The 14,276-nt window shown below is 45.3% G+C and overlaps 1 long non-coding RNA gene across 2 annotated transcripts; it reads left to right on the top strand.

Moving 5' to 3' along the window:
* The first annotated feature begins 2,725 nt into the window (after positions 1-2,725).
* Positions 2,726-14,043, top strand: LOC132250826 (uncharacterized). 2 transcript variants are annotated; one of them, XR_009462470.1, is made up of 4 exons: positions 2,726-2,793; positions 8,637-8,723; positions 8,952-9,052; positions 9,407-14,043. It is a non-coding gene; the product is annotated as an uncharacterized LOC132250826 (long non-coding RNA). The 2 variants fall into 2 exon arrangements; XR_009462469.1 differs by having other exon boundaries at positions 8,952-14,041.
* Positions 14,044-14,276: the final 233 nt, after the last annotated feature.

Below are 14,276 nucleotides of genomic sequence, written 5' to 3'. Positions count from 1 at the left end.
TCCAGAAGGAAAAGAAATAGAAGCTAGGCCTCCTACATTCTTAGTGGGGCTGTCTACTAGCAGCATTTCCAACCATGTTTTGTGGAAAGAGCTGGTAGATGTGCCTAACTCCTGATGAGGCGTCAGGGTGGGAAATCCTGATCAGAGATGGGCACTTAAATCCTACAGAGAGCAAGGCTTAAGACACTGCCCCCATCTTTCATTGACATTTTCTATTGGCTTGCCTGGCCAACTAGCTGACTTCCACGTTAACAGAAGGACTACGGTAATCATAAGGATCTACTGATTTATTTATTGAGAAAACTTATGGAGTGGTTAAAATATAGAATAAGTGTCTGTCACAGTAAGCTTTACAAATTAATGTTATACTACAGGATGGAAATACTTCATTTCCTTAGCTCAGTTTGCTCCAGATGTTGCCCCTTCTGTTGCCAGACAGGCAGCTGCCTCAGCAACATCTTCTGCTGGCAGTAATGCATCCTCCTGGGCAAGGCGAAAAGGTGCACTTTGAAGCTTTACATATCAAAATAAACAAAGTCAGTTGGAGTCTTAGAATAGAGGAGTCCTTTTGCATATAAAGTAAAAATGGAAAGATAGCAGATGATGGATGTCAGCAGAGTCTTCACTGTGGAACAGAACTCAGTATTCTGTTTCTAAACAGTGACACAAGGCTGAGTTTTCCTTTCATTTAAACCTGCATGAATTTGGAGAAATACAGAAGTGCATAAAGTTACTCCATTTTTACACTAGTGTGAGAGGGCGCAGCATTTGGCCCATGTTAGACAAAATGGGGACAACGATTTATGTGAAATTCAAACCTTAAATATTCCAGGTGTAACCCTGTGTATGTTCTGCATGTTTGTCTGCAGTTCTCTTCTATAATAGTAGCTTTGTGTATTTCTCATTTTTATACAGTCATTAGTCTGCTGGTTTGAGGGGCTACTCATGCCTTTTTTAACTGTTTGTGGTCAGAGGTTATGCTGTTTGAGGTTAAAGTGTGCAGTTGTAAAGGGCAGGTGGATCAGACTGTGTGTCCAACAGTCCTTCCCTCCAAATTGTGAAGTTTGTAGGCATATAAATATTGTTGATGCCAAAGGATACAAAAGTCACAAAAAGGTCAATCCTCACTGTAAACTTAGCAGTTTTCTGCAGTGGGGTCACCCTCAATTTCTGGGCAAAGATAGTGTATATGGGAAGAATGGAGAAATTTCAAGCAGGAAATGCTTTCATCATGGGAGATACCATGATGATGGTTTGGCCCAGGTGGTTTTACATACCTGGCAGGGGAGGTCCCCTTTTTCCTAGTCTTGAGTGACCTGGTGTAGGTCAGGGTGGAGACCAGTTCCTTTACACTGTGGGTGGGCACCCCTGTGAGAGTCTAGTATAGCCTCAAAATAGGAGTATCTTGGCTACACAATTTATGGTGATGAGGGATTGCTCTCCCTCTAGCTTGCTCCTATGGCCTTTTGGCTAGGGCAAGCAAGACTAGGGGGCATCTGAACCCCAAGGCTTCCAGGCTTTGGGCTTGCATGTAGGATGCCTGCCATGGATTTGGAAGTATCTGAAGACTCAGGCGGAAGAGTCTGGGAGGGAGGATACTTGCTGGTGGTAGTGCCACACAGATTTGAATGACTGAGCTCTGTTCAGTCGATAGAATTTGGAAATGAATTGGCTAATTTGGTCTGAAATATAAAATAAAAAAAGGAAGAAATGCTTTCATCTGTTCCTTAAAATAAAAGTGCTTTTGAGTACAGGACTCTATTTTTAGGTAATTCAGTATAGTAGAAAGGGCTAAAAAAGAATTGCTGACCTACCTGATGTGAACAGGAGAAATGATAGGCTTAGCATTGAATTGCAATTTGAAGATATAAAAATCAACATATTGTGGCTTATGCACTGCTCTCTAGATCAAACCCCTCTTGTATCTTTTAAATGGTATGAGAGAGAGCCACACTGGTTCTTTTTTATGTTCCTAATGCATTTTATTGGAATTTTGCTCCTGACAGTGATTGAAGAAAGGTTTATTCTGAAGTAAAACCATACAAAGTTAGGGCTGGAAGGGTTCCAAGAGGCTATCGAGTCGAAACCCCTCTCTTGTTGGGGAGAACAAATACAACCAGAAGTTACAAGTGGCAGACCATTTTACTTCAAAAAAGGCATTTATTAGGGCAAAGACCACTCAACCAGAGGTTCTCAACCCCTCTCCAAAGGGTTAAGCAGTTCCTCTGTCCTCATTCCAGGCCGCACAGCCCAGAGAACTCCCACAGATAGTTCTGCTATTCTCCTTCCAAGCTCCGAAGTTGCTGCACTGGTCTCTGTCTCAAAGTTGTGTCCTTTAGAGGATGCACCCTTATCCATTCCTGCTGTGTCCATTATCATGCTTATTTCTCTTTCCCTTGGATGCCTCCTGGATGTTATCTGCCATCCCTATCTTTGTTGAAATGTCAACAAAACTATTTACCTCTCTGTATATGCATGTCTCTTCTATCACCTAGGTCAGAAACTCTGGCGTCACTGTCTCTATAACCTATTTGTTCCCCACTGCATACATTAGCCAGGGGGAAATTGAGGCACCCAACATTATTATCACAGTTATTACAGAAATAGTACAATAAACTCCATGGGGGCAAGGATTTGTATGGTGTGGCAGGGCACTGTTTGTGCCTGCCACTTTAAGGGCTAGAAGGCAGCAGCTGGCAGGTGCCTTATGAGGGCAGCCATTTTAGATTCAGGGCTGTCCATATAAACAGGGCAGTTCTGCTGCTGGATTCTGGGCAACGACACTGTCTGGAGGTAAGGGAGGAGCTGTAGGGGATGGTCAGGAGGCTTATGGTCCTGGGTATGAACTAAAACTGTACCCTGCTGGGAGTGGGTGGCCTGGTGGGGTTCTCAGTGGTGTGGGAGCCCCCAGGAAATGCCAGGCCAGTTATCACCCTGGTGAAAGGTGGGTTGGGGAGCCTTAAACCCTAGTCCCCATGACTGGCTGGGTTACCCCTTGTTTAGAGGGCCTGGAGGGTGGACCCTTGGAGAGAAAAAAAGGGGCCATAGACTCAGGCCTGTCTGAACTTCCCCTGACTGGTCCGGGCTGGGGGGGGGCCCACCATGAGGAACACCCAAGAGCTGAGGGCCTGGGGTTCTGACTAGCCTGGAGGTAGGCCAGGGCTAGTGAGCTGAAGGTCCCAATGGAGGGTTTGCACCTGAAGGGGAAGTGGTTCAGGGAGCTATGTTGCCTGGTATGAAGGTGGATGAGACTGCCTGATGAGAAGAATCCAGGTGGGGTTTGAGTAGGAGGATTCTGGGGCCCAGAGTGGGGGCTGGTGACTTATGATAACGCCTAGATGCCATCTGCAAGGCTTGGGCTGCAATGTAGGGGAGGAATGGAGCTGCAGATAGTGCCCCCTGGCATTGGGGCTGGAAATGAGCAGCCTCCTGCTGATTAACATCTATTAAATAATTAACAAGGCATGGCGAGTGAGAAGGTGGGTGGTTAGCCCAGAAACGGGTGAGCCTCTGGGGAGTCGGCCCCGAGAAGGCCCCCTGTTACATATGGGTGCCATCTTTAGTGGACCACTGCCAATAAAAACCCTATGTAGGTTGTCACAAACAGGTTCCCAGTCAGTGACCTTTTGAAACGGTTCAATTACATGTGTCCGCACCCTGAGAGAGAACTAACTTCATCTCTGGGAAGATGGAAACCCCATATTTAATTTCTTTTCATTCCTAGAATACCTGACACATTGTGCAACGAGGGGGGTATGAGAGCTTTAGATGCATGTATAAGTAAACTGAAAAAGAAAAAAGAAAATGAGTTCAATTTATAGGCAGCCTAACGTTATTTTCAAAAAAGATTCTGCCAGGGCTCAGCTATGCTGTGGGAGGAGGAATTTGTAGAAAGTGGACTGGTGCAGTATATTACAAACCCATGCAAATAGCTGTGATTTTTAACATTCACTAATAAAGTTTTAAATCCTCTAGCTAGGAACAACATTAACTGGGTTTAGAAGGCAAGAAAATGCAGGGGTGGGGGGTGTGGAGTGGAGTTATAAATATCTGAAAACAAAAGAGCATGTTAATTTCATTTGAATACATTTTCTGTCATTCTCAGGCTTGGCTTGGCTGCCACCCTGTTAAAAAGAATAAGTGGGCTGCAGATGTGTCTTTTCATATAATTAATATTGCAGGATGGTGTGAAGGATTCAAGTTCAGCAGGATGGATGCCAATGAGTACTGGCTTTTAGCCCACTGATGTATTGTTGCAAGTCAGTGACACTTTGAAGAGCTCATTTATTGCACCACTGCTCCTATAAGTGATTGTCAACTAGAGATTATATGAGGGAACTTGCAGGGACAAGGCAAGCTGGGTTTTTCATTATTCTCTATTTTCTGAAGATACGGTCAATGGCCAGTTATGTCCAGTGATCAGATTGATGGCTGTTCTGCAACAATTACCTGTCACTTTTGGACTGATATGGACCACTTGATGGTTGGAGGCTTGAGTAGGCGCTGTAATTTACAGCACTAATTCTCTGGTAGGATTTGCTTATTTGCAGATGAGCTGTCTGTGACTGGTTTTAGGAGTAATTTTCTATCTCCCATTTTGGAATGCCCAGCTGCTATTTGCCACAGGCTTTTTTGTATAGTTAATTATAAGATTATAATTGGCAATTAAGTGATAAGCAGCAATAAAGCTTGTATTCCTGGGCCATTGGTGCATGCTGTAAATATGTTTGTGAGGCACAGGGCCAAAGGCCAAGTAGTGCATCAGTGGCATAGGAATGCACATCTTGAAATGGCTTTCATGCTCTGTTTTTAAACTATATGTCCAAAAATGGAACTGAAAGCATTTGAAACGAGATTACATGCCACAAGTATTTACCCTATGGGAAATCATATGAGAAATGTAGGTAAAGAAAAGGAAAAATAAGAAAAATGATGCTAAATTTCACTCCCCTTCCTTTCTTTCTTCCTTTCTCTGGGATGCTTCTGCTCTCATCTGTGAGCCCAGACACTTGTTTCAGTTCAGTAACAGTGAATGCCAATTTCAGCTCCATTTTATTGCTGATGCTTACCCTGAAGTAAAGGTGCTGAATAATTCTTATAAGAATTATTAATATCTCCATGTTCATAGGGATGTGTGGGGGGTCTGTCTCCTTAGAACACCCTCTTTATTACATCTCCCTCTTGCAGATCAACTAGTATATGTTGTAGATATTAGGCAGTATCAAAATTATGTTTTTATATAATATAAGAGTTTTCCAACTCAGCTTTTTAAAGTAAAATTTACCTTAGAAAAAGCTCTGTATTTTCCAGGAACTGTCAGCCTTAGTTGCAATGCAGGGAAAAGCAACATTTCCTAGTTAAGCTTAGAACATCCCCACAAAGTTTTGACATTTCATTTAAAAAAAAAAATAAAAAATCCTGTTCTTCATCAGGAGGAAGCCAGATGTAAACACTTCTTATTTTTAAATTGAGAGAAGAAAGACCTAGAATAATCAGAGTGTTCTTTTGGATTTGGGAAATCCAAAGCTTATTCTCTGATCTTCCTGATTCAGTCCAGGGACTTGAACATCTCTCTCTCATAGCTACGTGCAGTTTTGGTCTGGGTCTCTTCCAGCATAAATTCCATCCTTTCCAAACAGCAGACAAAGTGGTTTGAGTAAATGTGACTTTTATTAGAACAAATGAATAGTTGGGGGTGGAATTTAAAAAGCTTTTGGGCATGAGCATCCTTCTTCTGGCATAAGGAGAGTCTGCTGGTGTTTGTGTACTCTTTAGGGCGGAAGAGAAGCTTGAACCAATGCACAAAATGCAGGTCTGTGAAGATGCAAATGCATGGCAGGGAACATCAGAAGGGATAGGAGTTAATGGGTGTGAGACAGGTTTGGGGCGGGAGGAACAAAAGACGGGACTGTTGATCCATGATAACATGTAGAGAGATTAGCTGGGGTTATCAGATGGCAGGCAGGTTATAATGTGCCATAGATCCAGTGTCTCTATATAGTCCATGATTTTTTGTATCCAGTAGATTTATGAAGTGAAGCTCATAGGCTCATCTATGAAGGGTGTTTTTAAAATTCCTCTTGAGAATTAGAACTGAGATTGGAGAGATGGTGGTTGTCTTGTGAGAAATGTGCACCCACAGGTAATTGCGTATTTTTGTCTTACACACCAAAGATCTATGAGCTCCTTCTGGTATGCAGTTTTTGTTTGGCTTCTCATATGTAGTTTCTATCAGGGCATTTAGTGCACTGGATGAGATGCACCTGCACCTCCAGAAATGTAATGTAAGATCCAGGATTTTGTATTGGAAACCAACCAATTTTATCCTAAGCACGTCACTAGATCCATCTTCTACAGCCAAGCTCTGTGCTACATCTGTATCCACTCTGATCCCAGGATGCATGATCTACAACAGGGTTTCTTTTACTTGATGTACAATCCCAAAACCATAACCACTCAGATCAACACACCTAGATTCTAATCCCACCCAAGCCTGCTACAATACCAACCCTGTGACAAAGACAATACTCTGGTTGCCACCCACATCCCCTAGCTTGGTCACCTTAGACACATTGTTAATGACCTCCAACCCCTCCTAGAAAATGATGACTATCTGAAGTTCCCTGGGGTTGTGAGGGGTAGGGGCGGGGAGCCTGCCCTGTTTAACAGGCAGCTCTTCAATCTCCAACAATATTTCTCCAGTAGCTGACTATGTAACTCCAATTCTTACTAAGCCACGATCAATTGCTACAGACCCAGATGCCTGTTGTGCCCTCTCATCAATAGAGACTATAGCATCACTGGATCTAGAAAATTTATAATCTTTGGGTTTCACTTACCTGCTCCTCCACCAATGTCATATATCACGGGCTTACAGTGCCCCTCCTGCTGCCTACATCAGTCAGATAGGGCAACCCCGTGTAAAAGAACAAATGGGCAATGGTTTGACATCAGTTCCAGAAACACACACAAACCTGTAGCAGAAGACTTTAACCTCCCTGGACACTCTACTGCTGACCTTGGAGGAGCTGGCCTTAAACAACAAAACTTTAAAAATTAACTAACATGAAACTGCAGAACAACAAATCATCCACAGACTTGATTGCATTAACTATGGTCTCAACACAGACTATGGTTCCTTATCCCATTACCTGGACCAGCTCTTAATTTCAGTGTCCCTCCAGCGCTTAACTGTCTCATTCATCTCAGCTGATCTAATCAATTTACTAACTGCATTTACCTAAATCCAAGATGACTTTGAATATAAGATGACCCTGTTGGTACATTTGATTCTATACATGGAAAATTATAAACTTATTATAATTTTCCACGTATAGAATCTAATTAGTGGAAGTTCTTTTTTTCTTTCTAATTCCTGCTTCTCCCTACCACAGAAAGCAGCAGTGGAGGGTAAGGGGCCAGACCCCTGCTCCTTACTCCCCTGCCCCTTGTCCCCATGTTTGTCCCTTCCATTCCCTGCTTCTCCCTGTGCCTGACCTCTGCCACCTGTCTGTCCTCCCCCCTGCCTGCCCTCCCTACTCCCTGCCCTCCCTTACCTCCTGATGAAGCTCTGTTCTGGCTCTGGGAAAGTCAGCAGCAGTGGCAGCTCTTGCTTGGGCCCAGCCCATCTTAGCAGGGCCAGGGAGAAGCAGTGGCAGCTCCTAGCTGGGTTGGGTCTGGGCTGGAGGGTCCAGAGCCATAGCAAAAGGTAAGCAGTGGAAGGGGTGCACTAGAGAGGAGGGGTGACTGGGGGGAGCAAGGTGTGGTGGTGGCAGGCACAAGGGGCAAGGAGTGGTGGGAACAGGCTGCAGATTCCCCCTCGCTGAAGTGCTACCCCCACTGCATACCCCCTTGCAGACAGTGGCTCAGCTCTGGCTTTAGCCCTGAGCTTGGGGCCAAAGTGGAAGCTGAGCTACTGCTGCCCTGGGCCAGTCCTCAAATCTAAGATGAAACTTTTTTAACCCATGCTGACCAGGGGAAAAATAACTTCCTCTTGGATTCAAGTAAATGGTTGTACCCCTTTCCCTTTCTATATAGAAGCTTTTTTTCTGCTGGTCCTTATATAGCATCTGAGAAAGTAGATCGTATGAAACCTCATGGCTCTCTAAACCAGATAGTCTATAAAGGTACCTGTAAATGTGACCGGGTTTTAGTCCTTCAGGGTTACATTCTGTGCCTCCTAAATTGAAACAGTGGGTTTTATTTTTCCGTCACTGTAACATCATTGCTCTTTAATCTCATGAAATGCTTAGTGTGCTATTCTCAGTAAATTACAGCAGGGGGTGCTGCATAAATCCACCCCACTGATCTTTTTGTATTGAATTACAGCAGGGGGCACCTATAGCTCACAGCACGCTGATATGTGCAGATGACAGTGGTACAATTTCATTACTTTAAATAATTTTAATTGTCATTTAATTAATGTAACTATTTTTATACATATTTTACACTTTTTTTCATCAATTTTTAAAATTATTTTATTTGTATTCTTTTCATTCCTATCTTTATTTTTATTCTCATCTTATTTATTATTTTCCTATTTCTACATCATCAAGTAAACTTTATTTTGTGTATAAATCTGCTTTTTTTAATTTTTAATTTTTTTTATTTTGCTCAACAACCACCACTATGAACAGGGCGCTGAAACTCTCCTATCACTTACAACAGCAGTTCCCAATCTGCGGTACAGGAACCACCAGTGGTATGCAGACAACCTGTCAGTGGTATGCGTTAACAGATTTATTATACTGTAATTACTTTATATGACAAAAATTTGCTGGTGGCACTTAAGGTAGTATCATTTTTAAATTGGTGGTGTGCAATCTGTCGGTTTGGGAACCACTGACTTAATATGAGCACAAATCTGCACCCCATGAATTTCTTATATATTTTCTCATGCATATTGGAGTGTTGTGGCGTGCTAATGAGATGCCTGTGCCTTCTGTTCACAGCTGCCTGCTACAGGTGAAGAGGGTTAAAAATCAGTCACAAATGCCTGAAATCTCCCTACACCCAGTTTTTGATGACATGCACTCAGTGGGGAAAAAAGCAGGTGCTGAGCAGAACACTGAAATGGCTGAACCTAGAATTAAGGGTTTGTGAAGAGGGAGATTAGCATTAACAGCCCTTGCCTTTACATTTCAATTCCTATACATCCCAGGTTCCTGTAACTGCCCCTCCTGTAAAAACTTGGGGTTTCCAATAACCTCGGATACCTATGATCTGCCCAGGGATGTAGATAATAGTGTTTAGTGGAACAATGGATAGACCTGCCATGAAGTTTCACCATAGCAAATACTGCCAACCCAGTATAAGCTGGGGAAGAAAGATGGGTGCGAGGTTCCTGCACTGTTTTTGAATAGCTCCCATTAACACCTCCTCTCTTGTAAAAACTTGACTTTTTTAGGCTTTTGGGGATTACCCCTGAAATCTGTCAAACATTCCCTGTTTAAAAGGCAGGCGCTGAGCAGAAGACTGAATGAATGAATCCTGACTTTTTTTTTTTTCTCCTGCTGCAAACCAAATAGACTCCTGGAGCACAGTTGAGTGATTGATAGGTTGGACAGTGTTGCTGGGGAGGGGATGTATGCTTGAAGGGCCAGAAGCAATTCCTTTTAAGTTGCATCACAAGCTGCTAGGCAATGGCTTTGGGGTATGTGTGGCAGCAAGTCATTAAGAACTATCCTTTTGGACAATGGGTCATCTGGGGGACAATTTGGGGCAGGCTATGGATTTCAAAGGTGGTCTGCTAGGAAAGGTCACGTGAGCAGATTTGTATGAGTGCTGGTACTGAGACACAGTTCACACCTGCATAGGTATGCATATGTGGAAAGTCAGACCCGCATGAAAAGGTTCCATAACCATGTTTCTAACTGCTTTCAGCCAGATGTAGAAAGCATCTTGCAACTCTGGTCCGAGCATAGTGACCTGCCTCTCAGTGACTCATTTTGGCCCTGAAAATACACTCAGTGGAGGTGCCAAAGAACAAGTTGTGTCTGCCAGGCTTGGAGCAGCAGCCAGATGCATCTTAAAGCCATGTCCCCAACTGGGCCTAGACAAAAATGGAAGATTTGATTGATATTTGTGGGGGACCAAAAGGTTCTTGTGTAGCTGGAAAACTGACAAAACAAGCCAGTGTATGCATCCATTGCTAAGGAAATGAAGGATTACAGCCACAACCGGGACTGGACACCGTGCCACAAGAAGATGAATGCCCTGAAAAGTGCTTTTCATCAGGCCAAGGACCAGAATTCTCATTCAGGAGCCAGATGCACAGTAGTCCCATTCTATGAGCAGCTGTCCTGCACTCTCATGAAGGATGCAGGTGAGGCTTGCCTCTGATCCTTTGGCATGATGGGGTTGCAGGATGCCACAGCATCACCTAGCCCATAAGAGTCCACAGACTGTCCTGCCACTGCATGGAGCAGTGCTATATGAATTGCATAGCCTTCAGGTAACCAGTTGGAGGTGGGGGGTGAGTGCTTGCAGCAGCTGCAGGGCGGGGAGAACCAAGATGAAGTTGTCTTGACCATGACCCCCCTCTCCCTGATGCTTTTTCTGTATAACCCAGAGGAGGAGGACACATCAGATTCCATGATGATACAGTCCCCAGACTTGTGCAACACAATTCCAGAGACCCAAAGATTGGTGTTGGTGCTGGAGATGCCCAAGGATCCACTTTTTAAGTTACGGGGAAGGGGCATTAGATTGGTTTGGGTGACTAGGGCTTATGTGAATCTGGCCTCACTTTTGCAGTAGGGCCAAGCATGGTGAAGCAGGAGGGAGGGCATTAATTTTGTAAGCAGCAGATATGCCCATTGCCTGCAGTCACACAATGTTTGGCTAACATAGGGGTGGATGTGCTGGGCCCTTTCTTAAAGTTGCTTAGGAGGTGGGGTGAAGCATTAATGCATTTAGTGGCAGGAATTTGTGCTGCTGAGGGATGTACAATTAACTCCTTAGTGGACTGGGGAGACATCGGGGTTTCTGCTTAATTATTCTTTGTAGGTGGCTGTATTAATTCACCAAGTGGCAGGGATGCTGCTTGGCAATTGCCAGTATGTTACAGGGAGTAAGGATGAGGTATTTGGTCACCATGAACACCTTTTTCCCCCCATTCCTGTTACCAGGTACTGCATCCGCTGAAATTTTGGGATGCGTGCCCAAAGCGCAAACTATTATTTACAAAACAGAAATTAGAGTAAATTAAACCAACCACAGAACAACTTTATAAGATAATGCATAATTACTACATAACAGGAACTTATTTTTACTACTGTAAAAGTGCATGAGCTGTGGGGGGAGAAAAAAATCAATCAAAGCAATAATCATTTCTAATTAAAAGAACTTGGCTCCAAATTGGACTTCCAGAGCTTGATTGAGAACTTGTGGATAACAGAAGGCAGATCCATACTGGCCTGTGCCACTGCCTGGCAGGAGCAGGGCCAATGACCAGCAGGCATAGAATCATTGCCAGGAGCCTGGTCATTATTTGCCAGTCCTGCTGGGTCTTGGAATGCCTCCTGGACTCAGTTTGGTTCCTTTCCTTTCCATGAATCTGCCTCTCTCACCATCTTGCACAGCCAGTGCTTGCAGTCCCTGAGGACATTAACAATCCTGTTGGTTAGTGTATCAGCAGCAGCCTGCCTTGGTGCCCTGTGTGTCCTTAGCAGTGGCATTGCAAGCAGAGCTGAAAATCAAGAAATGTGGGAAATAGAGTGAATTAAGGATGCTTGGCACACTATAAAGATGCACTCAGTGAATCTTGCAAGTAGATAAGAAGCAGTTGACCCAAAATGAGTGAGAAGGGGTGCCTGGCCTTGGGTGGTAGTAGTCCCTGACTGGCTGCAAACAAGTGCCCACCGATGTGCTTCCCTGTTGTGGGTTGCCTTGCATCTCTGTGCACAGCCCACTAATTCCTAGGCTCTTTAAAGCACTGTCCTACACTGCCCACCTGCCCTGCCCCCTTTCTTCTCATAGTCCAGCCTAATTGTAGCTGTCAGGTCAGGTGACTTAAAAGGTCCCCAGGGCTTCACATACTAGGTGTGGAGGTTGAGCTACATGGTCTATCCTCCTTGGAGGAAGTGGCAGGTGACCTGACTGAGCCCTTCTGCTATCTTCTCCACTGGAGTCCCTGCAAGTCACAGTGATAGTAGGCAAAGATGCCCCAGAGACCTCTGTGCCTGTGCATTTGCAGTGATCTAGTACCTCCATTAGCAGCTGGAGGTATCTATAATGGGCCATATCATGTAGTGGAGCTCCCTGCTACTGTGCTCTGCTGAAGGCAGCCCACAGCATCTTTGCCTTGAGCCAGCACTGTAGTACCATCTTGTGCCTCTGTTCACCCATTCTCCTTGTAACATCAAGGTAGATGTTCCAGTTGTGTCCTCAGGTTGCAGATAAACTGGTATACCACCTCAGGGTCCCCAGGCACCCACACGAGGCTCTTTGTTTCAGTGAAGGTCCAATTGGACCTAGACCTATGCACCCTGTTTTGCTCTGTTCTCCCCTAAATGTCAGACATCTCAGATCAATAAGGAGTACTGGGGGGGGAGCGGTATGCTCAATTTATATGTCTAGAGGTGACAGGGCCAAGGGAAGTTCATCACCCTCCTCCCCCACCTTGTGTTTGGGTAAAGTGTTGATAACAGACATGCTGTACAGCTGTTACAACTTTTGGTGCCAGTCAGTGGCACTCACCTAGGACATGCTGGCCCCAGGCAGGGTAAAGGCAGGGTGGGGGCCTCTGTCTGTACCAGTAGCAACTTTTGCTATCTTATGGGCATGCTTGTTCTGGATGTGTTTTAGCCCTGCTAGGTCCTTTAGCCCTGTATATGCCATGGCACAGTAGCAGGCTTCCCAGTGACCCACCATGTGTCAAAACACCACTCCCAACAGGACAGGATCTGAAATGCTGAGGAGTTCAGACAGAGCTGGTGAGGGAATGATTTGCTTACAGAACTCACCTGCTATTCATAAAGTGGGTGTTCTTAAGGCTCATGATCGGATTCACAGAACTCCACTTGTCAGGTTTACATAAAATTGGTGAGTGAATTAATGGTGTTAGGGGGATAATTATGCCACAGCCAGCTGAAAAGGGATGTTTTGGAGGTGCAGGGTATGGAGGTGCAGGTGTTCACTAGGGCTGTTGCTGGGCAAAGTCTGGGGATTTTTGCTGTGTGTGCAAGACCTAGGCTCTGCAACTTGCAAGTTTTGGCACCAGTCAACTGGGACATAGCTGGCAGCAGGCAGGATCAAGGCAGGGAGCGGGGCTCTGTCTGCACCAGTGGCAACTTCTGGTATCTTATGGGCATGCTTGTTCTAGATGTGTTTTTGCTCTGCTAGGTCCTTTAGCCCTGTGTTTGCCATAGCACAGTAGCAGGCTGCCAAGTGACCCATGTGCCAAGTCACTGCTCCTAGGAGAACATGGTTCCTGTAACCACCCCTTCTCTAAAAACTTGGCGTTTTTGGGAATTACTCCTGAAAGCCATCAAGTGCTCAGCGGAAAAAAGGCAGGTGCTTAGCAGAAGACTGAATGGAATTGAACCCCAAATCACAAGGGTAGCCAGTCACCCCTCCTGGCCAGAAGCATCCCCCCCACACCAAAACCACAGCAGTACCCCTACAAGGGAGCCACTGCCCCCCTCCAACAGGAGCTACCACCCAAAGGAACTTTGAGGGCCCATTAAACTCCTACTAGCTGCTAAATGGTGAGAGCAGAACCCACCCAACTTGGCCAGCCCTCGCTTGCCCTATTACAATTTTTTGCACCAGTCAGCAGCGTGTTCACCCAGCAGGGTTAGGCTTCTTTACACCAGGCATGGCACATCAGCTGTGGGGGAAGCCTTGCTGCACCATCCCTGAACCCCCCAAAATCCCTGTACGTGCATGGCACAACAGCAGGATACACGCTGACCCATGTGTCAAGACACTGCTCCCAGGGGCCCCTGGCCACCTGATAGACTGAGTGACCAGCTGCCCACCTGGGAGTCTGCCTGACCCCTCCCCACTGTGGGGAGGCACAAGCCTTAGGTCTGGCTTGTGCCTCAAGCCTCAGTCACCAGGGTAAACCAGGCAAAGTGTTGACCCTCCTGGTATCTGTAGGCAGTCCCCGCTCGCTATGCCACCCGCACCGTTGACACTGACAGTGGAGGCTGTGGGCAGTCACCACTCACCACCCTGGTGCCCCCCAGTCTTGGGAGGCACCAGTCATTCATGCTATTAGACCACGCAAAGGAAAATTATTGTCACATGTACATCATCTGGGCATCACATGT

Source organism: Alligator mississippiensis, chromosome 5 (assembly GCF_030867095.1).
Source record: "Alligator mississippiensis isolate rAllMis1 chromosome 5, rAllMis1, whole genome shotgun sequence".
Classification (NCBI taxonomy): domain Eukaryota; kingdom Metazoa; phylum Chordata; order Crocodylia; family Alligatoridae; genus Alligator; species Alligator mississippiensis.
This window is presented reverse-complemented; position numbering and strand designations above follow the sequence as displayed.